Below are 22,110 nucleotides of genomic sequence, written 5' to 3' on the forward strand. Positions count from 1 at the left end.
CAGGTGCAGTGGGAGGGAAATAGCTACATGGAAAATGCTTCTCATCAGGTATTATATAATCTATTGGGGAAGAAGAAATACCAAATACCTACAACTCATAGAATTGCTAGGAACCTCTAGAAACTTAAAACTTAACCAAGAATGTAATCAATTTTATATTTAAGGGCCCAAGAGTGCCAAGGGTAGGAAAACAGATATTTTTACCATACAGATAATGGTAGATGACTAATTGCAGACAGAGATTGGTTGTGTGTGTGTGTGTGTGTGTGTGCACGCTCACGTTCTGATGTATGTTAGACACACTGGAGCTGGAATTCTAGCCAATTTTCTCTCATTCACCTTTCGGAGAAGCAATCCATCTGTTGTTTGTGTCTCATTGAACTGTTTTTATGATTCCAGGTGTTATAACCCAGAAATGCAGACACCTTTCCCCCCATCATTTATGAGATGAAGATCCAGAAAAAAGGTGAAATCAAATCCAAGATGTTTTCAGTTTACAAGGTACAGAAACACACCAAAGGCTCCCAGCCAAAAAATGTAGGTAGTTAACATCACTGAATTTTGGGCACATTTAAGGCATATTTTAATTTTTTGACTAAAAATTAAGAAGGATTGTTAAGTCCTGAGTTATGTTAAGTCCTGAAAGGGTTTAATAAATGAAAGAGAGAAAGAAATAGCATAGATAAGGGAAAATAAGAACATATTTGAAATAAATGAACAACTGAAACAGAATTGTGATCAAGATTCTTCTGTCTGGGAACCAAATTGAGCTTCAGAAATTAATGGCACTGGGATCTTGAGCAATTCACTTAAGTTCTACATTCTCTTGTTTTCTGTTCTATAAGATGGGCATTCACCTAACAGACATTTACTGGTCACCTGCTATTTAGGTGCTGGGTCATTGCTCTAGGCACTAGATGGCAGTTTTCTTTCTCAGAGAGCTGTTATTAAGTTAGTTCATATATGTAAAAGATTGAGATTATTGTATAAAAGACCATTATTCTGAGAGGCAGACACAAATTTTAGATAGAAAGGAGATGAAAAAATAAGACAGAATGAGTTAAACAGACTACTGACAGAGTTAAAGAAATGATGAAAGGAAACAAGAAACGCAATCCAGCTTGAGTATCCTTTATTTGAAATATTGAGGAGCAGAAGTGTTTTAGATTTCTGATTCTTTTTGGTCCGATTTGGTGCTAATCAGCTTTCTGTTACTGTAACAAAATACCTGAGTTAATCATCTAAAAGGAGGAAAGGTTTATTTTGGTTCACACTTTTGGAAGTTTCAGTCCATGGTCAGTAGGCCCTATTGCTTTGGGGCCTGGGGTGAGGTATTACATCATGATGGGGACACATGGTAGATGAAGTAGCTTATCTCATGGCATCTAGAACGAAAAGAGAGTGAAAGAAGAAGACTAGGGTCACAAAATCTTCAAGAGCACAGCCCAATGAATAGCTTCCTTCTTCTAGGTCTCACTTCCTCAAGTTACTATCACCTCCTAATAACAACACAGGCTGGGACCAAATCCTTTAACACATGTGCCTTTGAGGGATGTTAAAGATACAAATGATAGCATTTAGGAATACTTGCATATGTATATAATACGATATCTAAACTTCCCAAATCTAAACTTTAAATATCTTTGTTTCTTTTCCTTCCTCCCTTCCTTCCCTCCTTCCTCTCTTTTCTTTCTTTATTTTGTACTGGGGATTGAACCCAGAGAGCACTAAACCACCGAGCTACATCCCCAGCCCTTTTAAAGTTTTTAAAAATTTTTAGACAGGGTCTAAGTTGTTAAAATTCTCTCTTAGTTGCTGATGCTGGGTTTGAATTCACGATCTTCCTGCCTCAGACTCCCAAGCTGCTGGGATTAGAAGTCTGAGCCACTGCACTCAAAAAATGTATTTATGTTTCTTATACACCTTACACAAACAACCTGAAGGTAATTATATACGATGTTTTAAATAACTTTGTGCATGAAACAAAGTTTCTTGGTGTACAATTCTCTACCTGTGGTGTCATGTCACCACTAAACATTTTCAGGTTTTTGAGCATTTCAGATTTTTGGATTAGAGACCAGTGCTCAACCTGTAAGAGACTTTGCTAGGGAATTGAAAAACAGTAAAGATAACATTACCTCGTACATTAATGCTAAAGCCTGTGTCCAAGAAGTACTTTTCCCCCTTTCCTTGGATCTTCCACTATTTGATCTACTTGTCTCCCTTGCTGATGTATTAATTTCCCAAACATCACTCAAAGTTATGACTACTCTAAGATGCTTAATGACTTTCGAGGTCTTCAACCCAAACTATATATTTCTAATTTTGACATTCAAAATACTTACAAAATTATTTCCAACTACCTTTTCCCCCCTCTACGTGTATATATTTTGGGTTAGAGACCACAGAATATTTTTGAAGGAGCCAATGGTGTTTTAAATGGTATTTGGTTGTAGAATAATTTATTACCTTCTAACTTACTACTTCCTTCTGTACGCAGCTTTGGGTCCTCAGCGATTTGAGTTTATGAACCTTCCCTTTCCAAACAATATAACAACCTGCTTTGATATAATTTGACTTTCCCCTGACCTGAGAGGTAGCAGAGTCACTTGAACACATGGGGCCATTAGGTGATTAATAAATCTAGTCATCTGTCACTTAATTACAGGGATACCATTGGGTAAATAAATTGTTAGATATTTTTGTCAGCTATGAACTCCACAGAATATATTTACACAAACTAAGATGGCTACAATAACAGGATATAATTGTATAGGAGGACTATGATCATATATGACCCCTTGTTGACCAAAATGTTGGTGTGTGGTGCATAACTGTACTAACCCACTTCCTCTTGCTCCTTAACTGTATTCACGTTGCTTGTTTTTGGAATGATCTCTAAGTTTTTTTTCAGTCTGCCAAAAGAATAAATATCCTGATTCCGCGCCGGGCCCGCCGGACACCTGCGCTCTGCTCCCTCCGCCCCCGGCCGCCGCCTCCGTCGCTTTCGCCGCCGCCGCCGCGGCCAGCATGTCGGGCCCCGCCGCCGAGACGCCGTCTGCCATCCAGATCTGCCGGATCATGCGGCCAGATGATGCCAATGTGGCTGGCAATGTCCACGGCGGAACCATCCTGAAGATGATCGAGGAGGCGGGCGCCATCATCAGCACCCGGCACTGCAATAGCCAGAACGGGGAGCGCTGTGTGGCTGCCCTGGCCCGTGTGGAGCGCACTGACTTTCTGTCTCCCATGTGCATTGGGGAGGTGGCGCACGTCAGCGCGGAGATCACCTACACCTCCAAGCACTCAGTGGAGGTCCAGGTCAACGTGATGTCTGAGAACATCCTCACAGGTACCAAAAAGCTGACCAATAAGGCTACGCTGTGGTACGTGCCCCTGTCGCTGAAGAATGTGGACAAGGTCCTGGAGGTGCCTCCTGTCGTGTATTCCCGGCAGGAGCAGGAGGAGGAAGGCCGGAAGCGGTATGAAGCCCAGAAGCTGGAGCGCATGGAGACCAAGTGGAGGAATGGGGACATTGTCCAGCCCGTCCAGAACCCAGAGCCCAACACCGTGAGCTACAGCCAGTCCAGCCTGATCCACTTGGTGGGGCCTTCGGATTGCACTCTGCACGGCTTCGTGCATGGAGGAGTCACCATGAAGCTCATGGACGAGGTGGCTGGGATTGTTGCTGCACGCCACTGCAAGACCAACATAGTCACTGCCTCCGTGGACGCCATCAATTTTCACGACAAGATCCGGAAAGGCTGCGTCATCACCATCTCTGGGCGCATGACCTTTACGAGCAATAAGTCCATGGAAATTGAGGTGCTGGTGGATGCCGACCCCGTGGTGGACAACTCCCAGAAACGCTACCGGGCAGCCAGTGCCTTCTTCACCTACGTGTCCCTGAGCCAGGAGGGCAAGTCGCTGCCTGTACCGCAGCTCGTTCCCGAGACCGAGGATGAGAAAAAGCGCTTTGAAGAAGGCAAAGGACGGGTACCTGCAGATGAAGGCAAAGCGACAGGGCCATACAGAGCCACAGCCCTAGACCCTTCTCCGCCATCGGGGTCTGAGCATCTGCGGTGACAGCCCGGGTTTCAGTCACTTAGAAGTTATCCCCTTAGCCAAACCCCCCCACTCCCGTTGAGAGCTGGTGCTGTGTGACGTATTCACGTGGCAGTGTTAACCTGCGCCCTGTCCTGAGAGCCTGTGCACCGAAGCTTTATTTATATCCTTCCAGTATAAACGCTACACAGTATTGTCCCAAATGCTGGAGGCATCCACAGGCACCCTAGGGATTGCTTCCGAGCATATTAAGGTATGTGAAGAATCCAGCGCCCTAATAAAGCTACTGTTTGGCTGGAAAAAAAAAAGAATAAATATCCTGACAGGACTAACTAAAAAATCAACCTTTTCAAAGCCTTCCCCGTCCTTCCCATCACGGGTAAGAGAGATCTCATCCCCTTCAATACAGACTCCTTGGACACTATACTTCCTAAATGCCACCATAATCAACACTATCAGTATGGAAAGCTTATGGCTGCATGTTCAAAGTTGCTGAAGACCATGTCTGTGTTTTCTTATTTTTTTTGTACCTTTACTGTATTCACCTAGAACCTCCTCCATCATTAGTACTCAAGAGATTAAAAAGAAATTTGTTGAATAAAAGAATGGGTGAAATTCCTGATCAGAAATGGCCATTTAAGGTTTGTTTGAGATCTGAGTGGCTGAGAAGAGGGGTGTTTGTTTCCTTCAAGGTATTTCTCTGGGCGTTCTCTCTCCCTTTCAAACCTCCCCTTCCCCCATCTCCTCCCAGCCTGTATACAGAGTAAGTCTGTGTTTAGAGTAATATGATTTAAAGGTCACATTTATTAGCAAATAGCTGTGTTTATAAACTTAGTTTGACAAAAAAGGGAGTCTTTGAAATTCACACTGCCCGCTGAAACTAGAACCAGGTTTCATCAATAGTGCTCACTGAGCCTGGTTAAAGAAATGTGCAGTTAGTATGGTTTTTACAACCTTTACCCTCCTCACCCCCTTCCTTTCTATTTTGTTTTTTTGGGATTTACTTCACTTTTTAAAAGCTCGAAACTAAATCGTTAGGCTGGGATTTACCTATTTTGTTCATTTGTGTTGTCAGGAGAGTCTGCTTTGATGGGTTTATAGACTAGAGGAAATGGAGCCACAGAAACCTAGTCTGATCTTACTCTGTTCAACTCAGCCACAGTTCAGAGCTCTGTTTTCTTGTTAGAATCCCAAAGACTCTGAGACTCTGATGGATCCGTCTTTTGCTGGTGTTCTCCCATCTCTGCCTCTGAGCATCCTGTTGGAAAGGCTACCTTGAGTTATGGGTGACCTTGAGTTACGGGTGACCTGGATCACTGGTAATAGACAAATAGGCTCAGAGTCAAAAGCTAGAGAGAGATATTTTCTGGTATGAATGATGTTGCCTCCTCTGGTCACCAGGTCCCAGTCCACTGGGAGAAGATTCTAGGTAGGCAATGACTTCAGGAGTGAAAATGATATTATAAAGAGAATCACCCAATCCAGAGATTTTCTACAAGTCTTTTAACTGGTTTGCATTAATAAGAGAATGGAAGACGTTGGATTAAACATTGGGACACCATCCCCCAATTAAAATACATTGTGGGGGAGTTGATCATCAAGGGTGATTAGACTCAAGTTCTTGGGGGAGAAGACAGACTTTCAAAACATTTCATAGGGGCTGAGGATATAGCTCTGTTGGTAGAGTGTTTGCCTCAGATGCACAAGGCCATGGGTTCAATCCCCAGCACCTCCCACCAAAATAAATAAGTAAATAAATAAACAAACAACATTTCATAGGATGGGAGGGGTCTCACAAGCTCACAGTACAGTGGTGCCACATGAGAGGGTTTCTCTTGGGAGGAGATAAGTGATGACCTCAGTATGTGAGGGTTCTGAGGATGTGAGGGTTCTGAGGTCATTATATCCTCATTCAGTGAGAGTAATTGATAGGGAATGATAATCATAAAATAGTCTTTCATGAAATAGTCTTCTTTCCAAGTACTCACTTGGGAAGAGTCTTCATTTATTTTCCTCACAAAGAGTGCTTAAAAAATGCATGAAGATTTCTACTTTGGAATGATTTCTGAGTTAGTTTCAATTGTTTTGTCTCATCACTCTACAATGGCACCTCATTTTTAACCAACAAGTAGCTTCCCTGCTTAATCAACCACTTTATTCATCAGACTTGGCTCTGGATGGTTTTTGGTTGTTTCCAAAAATGAACTTCACTCTCAGCGATAAGATATTTATATTATTAAAGCTCCTTAAGAAATGTGCCATCAACCCTGAAGAATTTAAGATGAGTCCTCGATATATGATGGTACTGGAAAAATTTTAAGCCTCATTATTTTGCAGTCCCTTCTCATCCATTTTATATCTTCTTTTCTTATATTTTTAGGAGCTGAAACTCAGAACTGTACCAAGTATTTCAAGTGTATTGTTCAAAGAGTTGTGCTTCATCTGTAGCTAAATCTCTGCCTCTGTGATATCTATTTGGAAAGATTTAAGCAGAAAGGAGAGTGTGAGAAAACAATGGAGGTGCATATAACTGGATTTTTAAAGAAGGATAGACGCAAAGTTTGTGCTACTATGTGTAGGCTTTGCCAGCTTTGAGTACATTGTATGTGTAGTGGGTAAAACTATAGGTTCATTTTCTGCGTGCTACTAAAGTAGTACACATTTATTGTATAAAATCAGCAAAAAGAAGAGCAAATGGAAGAGGATTTAAAATCAACTGCAATTCCATCAACTATGAAAGACCTTTGCTCTTTCTAGCCTCTTTGGTTAAATAGTCAATTTTGTGGGAGATTTAAATCATTCATATTTTTGTATCTTCATTAAAAATAGGATAGATACAGAAACTTTCATAAAACATGTAGATAAGATGAAGTACCTGAACCATGAGTTTGGTCTCCCCTCTTTCCTTAGAGATACCATTACCTTGATTTTTGCAAGACTCTTCTTGTTTATCTTCATAGTTTGATCATCTAAATGACAAATCATTTTCCTTTTCCTCTCTGTTATTTTTTACTCTGTAATCATGAATTTTTATTAATTCAAGTGCAGGTATTATTGTTCTTCATGCTCAAATTGTCCAAAATATGGCCAGTGGGACTTTGTCAAGAAATTCCTGTGACCTTTTAACACAACCCCATTAACTCAAACAAGCTTTTGCTGTGTATAAGCAAGATTTTTTAGGCTCCTATTATAGGCTCTCTTGGTTTCTGTCAAGGAGCAATGATTTTTAGAAATCAAGGTTGGAAACTTTGCTTTTGAGGTGTCAGTGTTTCTAGTTTTCCTCTGAGGACAGAACTAGGAAATCTTTATACTTATGTTGTATGTGCTCATATTAACAATTTGAATTCAAATTATCATTGCTATTTTCTAAATTCCTTGACTTTTTAATTGTATCTCTTTCCTCTTATATCCAGGCTGTGTGTGTGTGTGTGTGTGTGTGTTTCCTTTTCTTTTTTTTAATATTTATTTTTTAGGTGGATACAATATAAAATAATCACTGTACAAGTACAAAGTTCTGGATAGAAAGCAAGACACTCCTTTCCTGGTGAGAAGCCCACACTGGTGTGGGAGACTGTTTGGGATGCATGTAGAAGGTTCAGACCATCTCAACATGAATAAGCAGAGTAGAGAAGGCTGGTAGTAGCTGGGCTGGGCTGGGCTGAAAAGGCCTTCTTCCCATGAAGCTCCTTAGGAGAACCCCATTAACTAACTCAGTGGGCCATGTTTCTGACCTCTGAAGATAGACATCTTTTTAAAGAATACTGTGATAAACCTCCCTGTAAGAAAATATTTTCCTACTTTTTTCATATAAATGTATTTTTTTTTTTGTACCAGGGATTGAACCCAGGGGTGCTTAGCCACTGAGCCACATCCCCAGACATTTTTTTCATTTTTTGTTCTGAGACAGGGTCTTGCTAAATTGCTGAGGCTGGCTTTGAACTTGTGATCCTCTTGCCTCGGCTTCCCAAGCCGCTGGGATTATGGGTGTGTGCTACTGTAGCCAGCTTAAATATGAACAACTGATTGTGGAAAATTGAAAAATTTCTTGAGATAAAACTGTTGGGTCAACATACACATCAAAATTCTATGGCTAAACACTGATGCCTATTTCTAAAATGTGCACCTGAAGAATTGTATCAATTACACTGCTATATGTGGTGTCTAGAATTCTTTGATATTTGTATAGGGGTCATCACTTTCTCAATACCCATCCTTTACATTTTAGCTTCTTTTGTGTGCCACTTTGAGGTATTTTTGTCTCTGCTAAGCAGCACATGATTAGATTTTATGTTTTTCAGCCAATTCACATTAATAGTCATAATGTTTATCTGATTTTTTAGTTGATATCTGCTTCATGAGGCAAAGTCTGAGGCACAATCCTTATTCTTATGGATTCTTATCTTTGTTTTGTAGCATATGACAACTTCCGCCAGATTTTGATATGAAGATGTATTTCTGTTTCTTATTCAGGAATATGTGGATTTTCCTATAAAAATCTGTTTTTTTCTTTGTATTTTAGCTAAAAATAGCAAGAATCTACGAGGTGTGCTGTTAATGTCAGTTTTGAATGAGAAATTCCTTGCTCCCCTGTATTTAAAGTAAACTTTATATTTAAGACATACTGCTTGAGAAATGAGTTGAAATGTGTGTGTGTGTGTGTGTGTGTGTGTGTGTGTGTGTGTGTGGTATTGACTTATTATTTTTTTGGAAGTGAGTTTTCTTTTAACCACTTCATCACATTATCACTTTGTTAGAAAGAAAGTTGATAGCCACATTTTGTAAAGAATGATTTACTTAGGCTGCAAGTTCAATTCCATACATCATTCTAGGATTACTAAAGTCATAATGTGTTAGACATTTATGGATAACGGTACGAGATACATTTTTTAAAAAGCCACATTACAATTTTCCAAATCAGTAGGCAAATACTAATGATTCTGCATGGGACAGAAAAAATGCTCATGATATGAATTTGTATTTTGTTTCAAGTCAATAAAGTACACAAAGCTTAAAAAGTTAACAAGTTTTATTAATTTTGGAATCTTTTCGTACAGAATTTATAATGAATCATTATATTTTGGGTACTGGTATATGTATACAAATAGATAATTTTCACCCCCTAATTTATTTTTATAGAAAGAAGCTTGAGAAGTGAGGTCATTTGCTCCAACACATCAGAAGCCAGTCATGAAAGATACTGGATTCATTTTCTTCACTACTCTTTGTTGAGGGAAAGTTTCTTGTGAAGACCAACTTTTCATTTCATCCAAATCCAAGGGCTTGGGGCTGTGGCTCAGAGGAAAAGTGCTTGCCCAGCATGCGTGAGGCACTGGGTTCGATCCTCAGCACCACATAAAAATAAAATAAAGGTATTGTGTTCCCCTACAACTAAAAAATAAATGTTAAAAAAAAATCCAAGGACTTATCATAAAGGAAGGGATTGGTTCTACGTGTAAGCTTCTGAGGGCTTGGAGGGGTGAGTGCACCCCCAGTGCTCGAGCCCATAGTCCCAAAGAGGATTCTGAAGCCAGGACACAGGGGGGGTGTGGTTCTCACACCTGTGGGTCTCAGGACCCACTTAACATTTAAAAAAAAGTATCAACTTTACAGTTGCTCAAGCACAAAGTCCTAGATTCATATTTGACTCCTCTCCAGAATCATTCTGCTTTGAGCCAATCACCTGGGTTACTCTTACCTGTTCTCTGTGGTCCAACCCTTCCCAACCCAACCCCCTAGTCCATTTATACCAGAACACCCAAGACCATCCTCAAAAGGATGTGATGACTCTTCCTGTCACTCATACTCAAAACTGACATTTTAAAAACTGTCTCCCTTGAATGTAGAACAATGCCTGGCAACATTGTAGACACCCTCCAAATTCTGCCTCAAGGTCTTTGCCCAATCTCTTCCCTGCACCTTAAGAATATTTCTTTATTTAGGTTAAATCTGTTGACTCTGGTGGTATTTGATACCAAAACAGAAAGATTTATTATTTTATTTCAAAATAACAGTAATAAACCCACTACATGATAATATGAATGACCTTCAAAATAAGCATATTTACCCAAAGAAACATTTTTAGTGAGAAGAATGTCTTTGTTTTGCCGTTTCATGAATTTCTTTAATATCAGTGTAGTAGAAGAAGGCAGTAGTGTTCTCCTATTTGCTCCAATATCCAATCTATCCTGAAATCACAAGTCATGTGGCCTCTGGAAAATTCTACCACCTATTCAAGAGAGGATGTATATGAAAACAGGTAAATAATACCTTCATATTGTTAGGAAAATAATTTTGATCTTGCAGATCCCCTGAAAAGTTCTCAGGGTCCCCCAAAGGTGATCAGAACATGGTCTGAGAAGCACCTGGCATAGACAAAGTTCGAATGGAAGACAAACCAAGGTTCTCAGAATTACTAACAATCGCTTGACCTCAATGATATTGAACTTAGAAACTGTTCCTCCAATGAATTTTTGCATATCAGATAATTTTGTAGAAATCATGTAAAAATTAAATAAAATAATCTTTTCAACTTATTTTCAGAACTCCAAATTCTTATTTATAATATACACTCAAACAATTCCACTTGAAAGTCTAAAAGACATCTCAAACTAACTTTTCCAGAATTGATAGAGCCTTATATTCCAGATTTCTCCCTATGTGGCTCTTCCCATTTAACTGATAGTGATTTCAACTTTACAGTTGCTCAAGCAGAAAGTCCTAGATTCATATTTGACTCCTCTCTGGAATCATTCTGCTCTGAGCCACCAGCACTTCTCACCTGGGTTACTCTTACCTGTTCTCTCTGTACTCTTACCTTCCCAGCCCAACCCCCTAGTCCATTTATACCAGAACACCCAAGACCATCCATTTTTCTCCTCAAAAGGATGTGATGACTCTTCTTGTCACTCATACTCAAAACTGACATTTTAAAAACTGTCTCTCTTGACCTATCCTTCTGGAAGCCCATCATCATTCCTTGCTCCTCATGTGCTACTATAGCCACAGAGACTTCTTGCTATTCTTTGCCACTCCAAATTCTGCCTTAGGGTCTTTGCCCAATCTCTTTCCTGAATCTGGAATACTCTTCCTTCTGGTGTAATCTAACTCCCTCATTTCCAAGGCTTTGTTCAAATATAACCTTCCCACTGTGTTCTGCCCTGATTTCCTTAATTGTGGTCTCACCTGCATGGTGCTGTCACCCATTAACCATGCTCTAGTTTTTGTTCAAAAACCTTCCCCCAAGCCTTCATACTATTTCATTTAGTTATAATTTGTATTTATTGTCTGTCCTGCCCCACTAGAATGTGAATCCCAGGGCTTGGAGTTCCTTGTCAACTTTTTTCCCCTGATGTATCCCAAGAATGTAGAACAATGCCTGGCAACATTGTAGACACACAATCAATATTCGTTAAATGAATACTTTAGTAAAATGCCTTAAGAAACACAAGGATGTCTTGGGATCATCATGACTATTCAATGTTTAGTTACCAATTAAAATCAGTCATGGGGAATTTGTTGAAGGTATTAATAAACAAAAATCTTTCCACTGCAAGTGACAAGATCTCCATTAACTTTGGCTTAAACAAAACAAAACAAGAATTAAAAAAAAAGAAAGGAAAAAGAAAGAAGGGAGGATACAAGGAAAAGATGGAGGGAGGAGAAGAGGAATGGAAAGAAGAGGGGGGGAAGAATTTTTTCATGTATATATCAGTTTCAAGCATGGTTGGATCCAGGGTTTCAAATGATGTCACTGAAATATTGTCTGTTTGCTTTCTTCCTGTCAATCTCAGTCCCAGGCAGCCTATCATGCCCTAAGAATTTCTAGGCTTTTATTTTATCAGCCACTCCATGCAAAAGAAAGTTGCCTTTATCTCTATTGGGTGTCCTTGCTCCCTGACTCTCAGTGAACACCGTAAGGGAATGTGTATGCACATCTGTATTTCTACCTTTACCTCTATAATGGAAACTTTGTGTTCATTCTGATTCCTCTAATTGTAATCCAAGAGCACAAGTTTTATTTGAGATTTCTTTTCTTTCTTTCTTTCTTTCTTTCTTCCTTCCTTCCTTCCTTCCTTCCTTCCTTCCTTCCTTCCTTCCTTCCTTCCTTCCTTCCTTTCTTTCTTTCTTTCTTTTTTGCCTCTATGGGTCTCCCTTGTCTGATAGTAAGACACCAGGTTTCCATTTCCCTATTTGCTTATTTGACCCATTCTTCTGTGCGTATCAAATGTGCTTGCCCTTCTTGTCTCCAAAGCAGGCTCTTCCCCATGTGAGTGTCCTATTCACTCTGCTTGGGGTCCAACAGCTCCCAGGCTGCTCTTCTATATGGGCACCCACCACACTCCTGCTCAGGCCTCAACACTGTGCACCAGATAGGCCCAAGTGCAACTACCCTTCCTACCTTGCTTGGGCATTGATGCCTTCTTCTCATCCTGCTGGGTCCGCAACACATGATCTTGGACTAAGATCCCCAGGCTAGGCCACTACTTTGCTGAGCAATACTTGTCACCCTGCGTGGACAATGACACCCTTGGGCCACCATGTTTTCCCTCCCCTTCCTGCATAGATGTAAGTTTGTCCTGACTCACTCCCTAGATTTAAACAAAGAGAGGGAAGCAGAAGCACGCTTTATCTTCATTTGTGTCAGTCACCACAAGACACCTGGACTCCGGGTCTGTCTCCTATTTCTGGGACTCAAAAGCCCCCACAGCTGTGTGGTCCATGAGACTGTTTGCCACTGCTCTTTCCCCAGCCTCAGCCGGGGACCCCCCTCCTCTTTTCCTAGCAATTGTGCTTATTGCATGGATTTTTACATCTCCAACACTCAGTGCTGTGCCTGGCACATGGAAATACCAAAAATGATTTGCTTAATGAGCGACTCCTAGAAGATGGTGCAAGTGAGTAGAGCTGTCCCATATATGTGGAAAGGATCTGGGCTCACTTGTGAGTGTGGGTGACAGGGAGAATCCACACTCAACTCATCCCCACCTGCTCAGATCCCCAGCCGAGATGGGACTCTCCGGTGCATAGCACATTGTGGTGTGCTAATGCTGGAGCGTCTCTTCAGCCTGACAGCCCGTCTGGTGGCACTTCCTTTGGCCTGTGCAGTCCCGGTGACTTATGGGAATGGACAGACGAGGAAGTCGAGTTAGCATTCATTCATTGCTTATGTTGTACAGCCTGTCAAACTTAATGAAATTTTATGACAGACGGGCAACAACCGGCTTCCTGGTGTTATTTATCTTTCTCGCTTCTGGCTTGGAGCATTGGGTGATTTTTCATTTACATTTAAAAAATGCCAAGATGACTAAGCGCAATTCACCTACTCAGAAAACTAGCAAATTGTATCAATGCATGAAGGTAATTAATAATCATCAGGCATGAGCAATGAGGAGCCGTTAGGCAGGATAGTCCATCTTCCCAAGTGCCCTCCCTCTCCCCTAGCACCATTTCAACCAGTTGCCAAATTCCAGTGACATCTATCATGCTCCCCCACCACTTTGCTCATATCTGATAGTCAATATTTGCAATGACAAACAAAAGGTCCTTGTGACTAGTGACGTAGGCTCCTATGGTTCAATAGATAGATTTTAGAGGGGATGATGCAAATAGATGTATCACATAAAGAGAAAAATGATGAGAAAAAAAGAAGAAAGAAAATTTATTGTAAGAGGGGAATAAAAGTCCTGGCAGATGGTTTAATCCCAGTGTGACAAGGCTCCAAGATTGTGAGGCTGTGTTTATATAATCAAAAGAAACCCACAGAACCAATTAATCATAACAACCCAAACCTGGGAGCTGGATGTGCTTTGAAAAACTCCATGTATACATCACTTCATTCTCTTATCTCCTCACTCCTGCAATCTGTTATCTGTGTTTTGTTTTCACTTGTCTCCTGCAGTTGTGGGATCCCTAGGCTTGGGGATTCTTGACTCTCCACATAGTACTTCTGTCGGGGGCGGGGGGTGGTTCTCCAGAGGGATCTTATGTATGTTTGCTAATAAATCGTTAGTTCTCCTATCACATCTGCATTAATTTTCTTAATTTTTGCTGCTCCCATCAGGGTTTTGAGGGCTGCATCCTCAGGGCACCAAAGTGACAGTCTTGTGTAGACAGTCCTGTGTCCTCTGGAGCCCTTTGAGGGTCAAAAGCACCTCACATTATGTACAGTCAGGAGAAAACTTCCTTTCCACCCCCAGTGTTTGCATAGGGATTTTAAAATTGTGCTGTTTGTGTTCCAATGACTTCTAGATTTTTTTTTTTTTTTTTTTTTTAGTAAATAGCTCTTGGGCGGGCAGACAAAGCTGAAAGGCAAACATTATACTCTACCCCCAAATCCAAGACCCTGACACCATGACTGAGGCTTTGTTATGGGGCCAAGCTTTCCTGCCTCACCTTCTCTCACTTAGGATGGGTGATTTTCCAGAGGGCTCTGCACTTCTTTGGCATTGGAAAGGCCAGACCTGTCCAGACACGCTGGCTTCACAGCTGTGAGTACTTGCTCAGGCTTGAAATGGCACATCTTGAAGACAAAGGTGTATTTATTGAGGGTCTACTCTGTGCTAGGTGCTCCAGGGCTGAAAATCAAACCAGACACAAGATTTTCCCTCAGGAACTTTATTATATTAACAAGTATGAGGACATAAGCATACGGTAAAGGAATTAAACCTAAGTGTGAAGAGAGAGATAGAGCTGATGGGGTTCAGATAATGGGGTAGAGAGGACAGCCATATCCTGCAAGTTGAAATAAGCCTGGCTTTGGGGAAGATGCACTTGAGTTGAGCCTTGGAAATAAACATGCAGAGAAGGTGAACCAAGAAGGTGTTCTAGGAAGAAGGAGCAAAGGGGAATGGAGGGACTGGAGTGGCTGAAGCATGCATTGTTTGAGGGGAAATATCTGGGACAATTTTAGTGGGTAAAGGGAATGAATCTACCTTCAGGGGATCCTTGGCCACGTGGATGACATATGTGCATCTTATTTTGCATGTATCAAAATGTGCCAAACTGAGGTTATATACTCAGTGGAGCAAAAGCAGAGGGGTGTGTTTTTGAATCAGGTGGATCCAGGTGTAGCAAATGAGGAGGAGAAGAGACCCCAGCAAGCAGATCGGTGGGCAATAGCAAAAGGTGTGGGTAGTAAGGCTGAAGCTAAGAAATTCAGAATAGAGAGATTATGAGCTTGGGAGAGGGAGTGCCCAGATATCAGGTGCAAAGGGAAAGAAGAAGATTAGAAGAGCCTCTCCTAGCAGGCAGGGAGCTGGAGCAAGATGTCAGGAGACAGAGTGTTTTGGAGGCAGCAAGATGAATTCACACACTCGGAACAACTTTGTAAAGTAGGTGGGATTGAAACAAGGGTTCTCACTTTGCAGGTAGGAAAACTGTGACAGAGAGCAGGTCAGTGTGTGTCTGTGGTCATAGGACCCATGACATAACTGACTCTCGAGCCCAGATTTTTGGATTTCAAAGTCTTTGCTCTTTTCCTTGTATCTGTTACACTTATACAGTCTAGAGAGGAGGGTAGCAAAAAGAATCAAGAAAAAAGATGACTAACAGAGATTGAAGCTATTGATGAAGAAAACACACACACATTGAATCCATGTGAGCAAATTATTCTTGAGAGAACCATCAGGCAAAAGAACTCTCCTAATCCAATCCAGGAAGGAATTTCCTGGGCATGTGGACCCATAATCCCATTTAACTCCTCCAAAAAGAGAGACTTAATTAGAGATCACTTCCAATAAAAAGCAAACTTAGAGGTAACAACTGTGGACAGAGACTGGGCATTCCCCCCAGGATATCAGGCTATCACATAATAAAAGCCATAAAAGCCATAAGCCACATGGAAATTGCTTTTACCCAGAAGCTTCTGGAAGGTTCACAAGTCTTTAACTAGGACATGAGTAATAGACTGATAGCTCTTGGTTAACTCAGGTGATACCAACTGTTTATGAAGCATCTCTTTTGTGAGAATTTGGATTCTGTCATGGTCTGTTTTTACTTTGGGGAATGGTGTGGTACTGGTTTCTTTTTTCTTTTTCTTTTTTTCTCTTCATTTGGTGAGGAGGAGAGGTGGGGAAGCTGAAGCTTGCCAATGTCCTATTTGTCTTTCTGTTTGTTGTTGCAACTGGCCTCATTAGATGAGGAGGGAGCTGCCAACATCTATAACTTTGGCTTTCCTAATTAAGGTTCTGCTGAAAAAGACTGCCCCCTCTCTTCTGACTCCCTCGCAGGAATGCGTTCTCATAACAGAGGCATCTGCCCCCTGGACTAACCTTTCTTGAAACCAGATAAACAAAGTAATACCAATAAAAATATCCATCTGTGCTTAAAGATAAATAGAGCATTAATATACCAAACTGAGATCTGGATTCTTTTGGAGCCAGATTTAATGATATTAGACATCTGTTCCGGCTTGCTTTCCGCTCATTTTCCATTTGCACATTCTTATATGAAAACAATGTGACAGCAGTTTGTCTGCAGAAAGTAGTGTGTGTGTGGGGGTGCCACCTGACCCCTGTCCACTTCTCAGGCGATGGCCCCAACGGGGAGAGTGTGAGACAAAACTGTGAACCAACTCTCTCTCTCTTGACATTTGGTAAACTCTGCTTGAGTTTCGTTATGGATGGGAAGCACCGGGATCTTTTTTACATCTTTAACTTTTTAGATACCAGATTGTCAACTTATTCAATTTGCAATGTGGTGACTACAACAGCCATGCAGACCATAGGTGTGATCCTGGCAGCCATTGTCTTCCTCAAGTTAAGACATACGTGCTGACATTTGAGAAATATCCAGAAGCCATTCACTTGTCAGGAGAGAGAGAGAGAGAGAGAGAGAGAGAGAGAGAGAGAGAGAGAGAGAGAGAGAGAATGTCTCGGACCTGAAAAGGTGGAAGGTCCCTATCAGGATTGTTTCTTTGGAAGAAGAATTATACCTGGATGGAGAAAATTGTCCTCTTGAGTTTTTTTGTTTTTTGTTTTAAAACATTTTTAACACTTGATAAGGATTTCAGCAACAGGGTGGAGAGTGGAGCTCAGTGGTAGGGCTACCCCCAGCTACACTCAATACAAGGCCCTGGGTGTTCCATCGCTAGCATTGTGTACTGCAAAGGAAAAAAAAAAAAGCAAAGAAAAGAAAGGAAGAAAGAAAAAGAAGAAAAGAAAAAATTCGGGCAATGTTCTGTGGTGGGAAAACTTTCCCTGCGTAAAGGCAGACCTGTTGACATGTATTTGTTAGATTTGGTGATGACTTTCAAATGATGGTAGGCAATCAATGGGGTTGGGGAACAAGCTGGAACCATATGGGGCATTTCCAGCTGTTACAGTGATGGAGGAGGCCCTACTGACTTGTGGTGCTGGAGACCAATGATGCTAAACTACAGCAATGCCCAGGGTGGTCTTGCAAAGAAAAGATCTGCCGATCTCCATTGCTCAAAACACAGCACGGAGAAGCACTGACTTTTAAATAGTAGATTTTAAACAAAAATCTTAAATAGGACCCCAATGTATAAAATGCATCAAAGAAGAGAGATTTTGCCTTATGGAGAGGTGGTCCTTACAACACTTCTGGGGAGCACAGTTGAGAACCACTATTCTAGGTGCTACCAAATGGCCCTACATGTTTAGTATTCTGTTGGATCTTATAAAGTTATAAGGACAGAGTAGTTTAAAAATGTTATTGAAACTGTAACTTTATTCTTTTCAATACTTAGTAGAAACATTTTTTTTTTTTGAACCAGGGATTGAACCCAGGTTTGCTTAACCACCAAGCCACATCCCGGAGACTTTTTTTTTTTTTTCTTGTATTTTATTAGAGACAGGGTCTCGCTGAGTTGCTTAGGGCCTTGCTAAGTTGCTGAGGCTGGGTTTGAACTCTCGATCCTCCTGCCACAGCTTCCAGAGCTGCTGCGAGGTGTGCGTCACCATGACTGGCTCAGTAGGAAAGTTTTTAAACCTACAGAAAAGTTTAAAGAATTATATCATGAAAACCTGTATTCCTGCCACTTAGATTTCTAAGATTGCTAATGTTCTGCTCTCCCTTGTCTCACCGCCCATCCCTCCATATGCATCCATTCAGCTTATTTTTAGATTCACTTCAAAGTAAGTTACGGATCTCAGTACATTTCACCCCTAATAGTTCCGTATACATGTCAAGCATGAAGTGGAATTCAGTATTTGTTTATAGTTCCATTTTTAAAGGTCAAATTTACATACAGTGAAGTAAATAGACATAGTGTACAGTTTATTTTAAAAATATAATCATGTTGCTCCTGTCCTTATCAAGATGGGAAATCTCTCCATTACCTCTGAGATTCCCCTCAGGGCCCTTTCCACCCACTCAGATGCTCCAGCCCTATCCCAGCAACACAGATTCATTTCACCTGTTCCAGAACTTCCTAGAAAGGGGATCTTGAGTAAGCACTCTGATGTCTGACTCATTTCACACAGTGTGATTCTTCTAAGACTCCTCCAGGTCAATGCTTTTTATCAGTAGTTACTACCTTTTAATTCACTGGGTGGTGTTTTTGGCCAAGGACCTGAGTGAACTTTGACTTCTTTGGTGATTCACGATCTGACACTTCCTGCCAGACCACTCTCGTTATTTCTAGCAGTTATTGGCTCTGTCTAAACACCAGCAAAGAATCTGAGAGTGGAGTTCATGTGTTCACACAACCTGACAGTTTGGTGAGAGAATCATTGTAATCGGTGTCCCACTGGATAGGACAGGCTGCTCTGAAACAGGGGGAAAAAACCCACAGAAAGTAGTTTCATAAGCACAGGCAGGATGGGCAAGCTGATCAGACCCATCCAGCTTTTGGACAAAAGATGGAGCTGGTGCTTGCTTTACTTATATCAGAGAACATCCAAGGCCTTCCATAGAATGTTCTTCATCAAAATAGGATAAAGGTGGGCTGTCCAGTTGCTAATGGGATACACCCACCTCGGGTACTACTGTGAGGAACCTTCCTAGCAGAGCAGAGGAAAAGGTCACGTGCATTGGGTGATCTATGGTTGCAGGAGAGCCATGGAAGATTCTCAACGACAGGCCTGTCCCTCTCTGGCTTCCATGCGGAGAGAAGGTCCTCATGTGTTTCACGTAAGGTTTCCTCCGGTGAGGCAGGGTTTCACCAAGTTGCCAAGGCTGGTCTCGAACTTGTGATTCTCCTGCCTCAGTCTCCTAAGTCTCTAGGATCACAGGGGGGTGCCACCATGCTGAGCTCCTGCTCTGTTCTCCCCCAGCCTTTTTTGAAAATAAAGATCATGGCATTTTCATTTTTAAAATCGTTATAAGGTATAAAATCTCATAAAGGTAGGTTTTATAAAGATAGGCTCAGCAGAATAAACAGAGCCCTTAAAAATATTTTAAAAGAATCTCTCTCTTTTTTAAGTTGTAGTAAAATTCGTGAAACATAAAATTGGCCACTTTATTTTCAAGTTTACAGTTCATTGGTATTAAATATATTCATAATGTTGTTCAACCATCACCACCCTCTATCTCCGGAACTCTTTTCAGAACTCTTGAATAAAACAAAGCTCTATCTATTAAAAACTAAACTCCCAATCCTTTCTTCCCCTGCAATCTCTGGAAAACATCATTCTACTTCCTGTCTGAATTTACTAATCTAGAGACCTCATGTAAGTATTAGTCTTTTAGTGACTGATGTATTTCACTTAGCATAAAGTCCTCAGGTTTCAACCACATTGTAGCATGTGTCAGAATTTCTTTCCTTTTAAAAAAAAATCGCTTTTATTTTTTAAATACATGACAGCGGAATGCATCACCATTCTTATTACACATATAGAACACAATTTTTCATATCTGTTTGTATATAAAGTATGTTGACACCAATTCAAGTCTTCATACATGTACTTTGGATAATGATGTCTATCACATTCCACCATCCTTGCTAACCCCCTGCTCCCTCACTTTCCCTCCCACCCCTCTGCCCTATCTAGAGTTCGTCTATTCCTCCCATGCTCCCCCTCCCTACCCCACTCTGAGTCAGTCACCTTATATCAGAGAAAACATTCGCCATTTGTTTTTTTGGGGGATTGGTTAACTTCACTTAGCATTATCTTCTCTAACTGAATTTCTTTCCTTTTTTAATCCTGAGTAATATTTCATTGTATGAATAGACTACATTTTGCTTATCCACTTTTACACCAATGGACACTCAGGTTGCTTCTGCCTTTGGTTGTTGTACTGTATTGTGCATATAATACTTCTAGGAACAGGGATGTATATATATTTCTGTTCAAGTGTTTGCTTTCAATTCTCTTGGGGCCAAAGTGGCATTTATGGATCATATGTTAATTCTGATTTTAATTTTTTGAGGTACTACCACACTGTTTTCCATACAAACCACACCATATTATCTTCCCATTGCCAGAAGGCAAAACTACAACAAATCTAGTTTTGCAGATCTTAATTGAACCCAGGGCCTTGTACATGCCAGGCAAGCACTCTATACTCTTTTTGTGATTCTAGAATCAGCAGCACTCTGATTCAGAATGCCCCACCCCTGCACATAGGAAGATGATATCTGTAGCCAGAGAAAAGGAAGTGACCTACAGAAACAGAAAGAGAAGAGATAGGCTGATTGGTTATAGCTCACCTCTATCTTCTTTGAGCATAGTTTGAACAGCTGGTTGCTTGTGATTGGCTGGAACTTGGAAGAAATGTTGTAAGAATAAGTGATACTCTGTTAACACATCAAATTAGGTTACAGTTCACTATATTTGGAGAGAACTTTAAGCCAAACTTAAAATGAATGGAGACAGCTTTGAGCCCAATTTTACAGCGGTAACAGTGCAGAGGCCTTTTATGTCCGGCCGATGCTTATTTTCTGTTTTCTTTGATAATAGCCATCTTAATGGGTGTAAAGTGGTATCTCATTGTGACTTTGATCTGCTTCTCTAATGGAGAGTAATGTCGAACTGTGGCTTCTTTTCTTCTTTAGCATGGGACTCATGTAGATTTTTTCAGGAAGGATGCTCTAAAAGGGAATTGCAAGATCAATGTCAAGCAGGCTCAGCAGAAAGGCCACCATGGCAGCAATAGAAAGCAGTGAGAGGGGCAGAGCAAGGACCCACAGAGGTGACCCGACTGGTCACATTAGAAGGACTGGCCTTGATAAGAGGTTTGAGTTTGGTTCTGAGTGTGATGGCATCTCTTGCAGGGTTTTGAACAGAGCTTAGCAAGAGCTGACTTACATTTTTTAAAAAATTCACTCAGGCTTTCTGACCATATAAACTTTTTTTCCCCCAGTGGGGCATCATCTGGGACTAATTATCCACTGAACACACTTAGCAGCAATATTTATCATCATCATAAAAATACACAGTGTGGGTAAAGAGATTTACGGTTTACAAAATGTCTCCAATACATCATCGCACTCAATTCTTGGGTTGGTTTTTGCAGCCTCCCGTCTACTTGGCCCAGTGCCTTGTCCAAACCATCTTCAAGTCTCACTACCAGTTAGTCACTTGGCATGTTAAGAGAGGAGCCTGGGTGTGCCCCTCATGATCACAAAGTGACTTAGACATCTTTGGCAGAGGACACAGCTCTGGACAATAACTGTTTCTGGAATCTTCCTGAAATTAGCCTATCTGTTTATAGCTAAGCCATGGCTGCCTATGTAAAAATCACCCAGTAGCAATCCCATGTTTCTCTTGAAGTGCCATTTATCTCTCTCCCTTTGGAACGAGGGCTTTTTCTGAGTTAGTCATTGTCATTATGTCTTTCTTCATAGAAGGCTCCTGAAAATTCTGCTCAGTCTTAATACACTCTTCTAAAGAACTTTAATGGCTCTTCTTCTGGGAGAAGTGAAACTCATACATGTATCTTTCCACTATGTATTTACTGATTGTCCATGGTGTGGGGGTAACTATGGCAAACACTAGGGACACCATGATGAACAAATGGACACAACATCTGGTGCTCTGGATCCAGGGAAATTAGATTGATAGACCAGGCATGAAGGGGTATGGTTAAGGAGTGGGCATGTGTGGTATACAATATCACAGATGTGTTCTACCCCCATGGGTA

At 41.1% G+C, this 22,110-nt stretch overlaps 1 pseudogene; it reads left to right on the forward strand.

Annotated features, from left to right (window-relative positions):
* Positions 1-3,030: 3,030 nt before the first annotated feature.
* Positions 3,031-4,063, forward strand: LOC114108402 (cytosolic acyl coenzyme A thioester hydrolase pseudogene; annotated as a pseudogene).
* Positions 4,064-22,110: the final 18,047 nt, after the last annotated feature.

Source organism: Marmota flaviventris, chromosome 17, assembly GCF_047511675.1.
Source record: "Marmota flaviventris isolate mMarFla1 chromosome 17, mMarFla1.hap1, whole genome shotgun sequence".
NCBI lineage: Eukaryota > Metazoa > Chordata > Mammalia > Rodentia > Sciuridae > Marmota > Marmota flaviventris.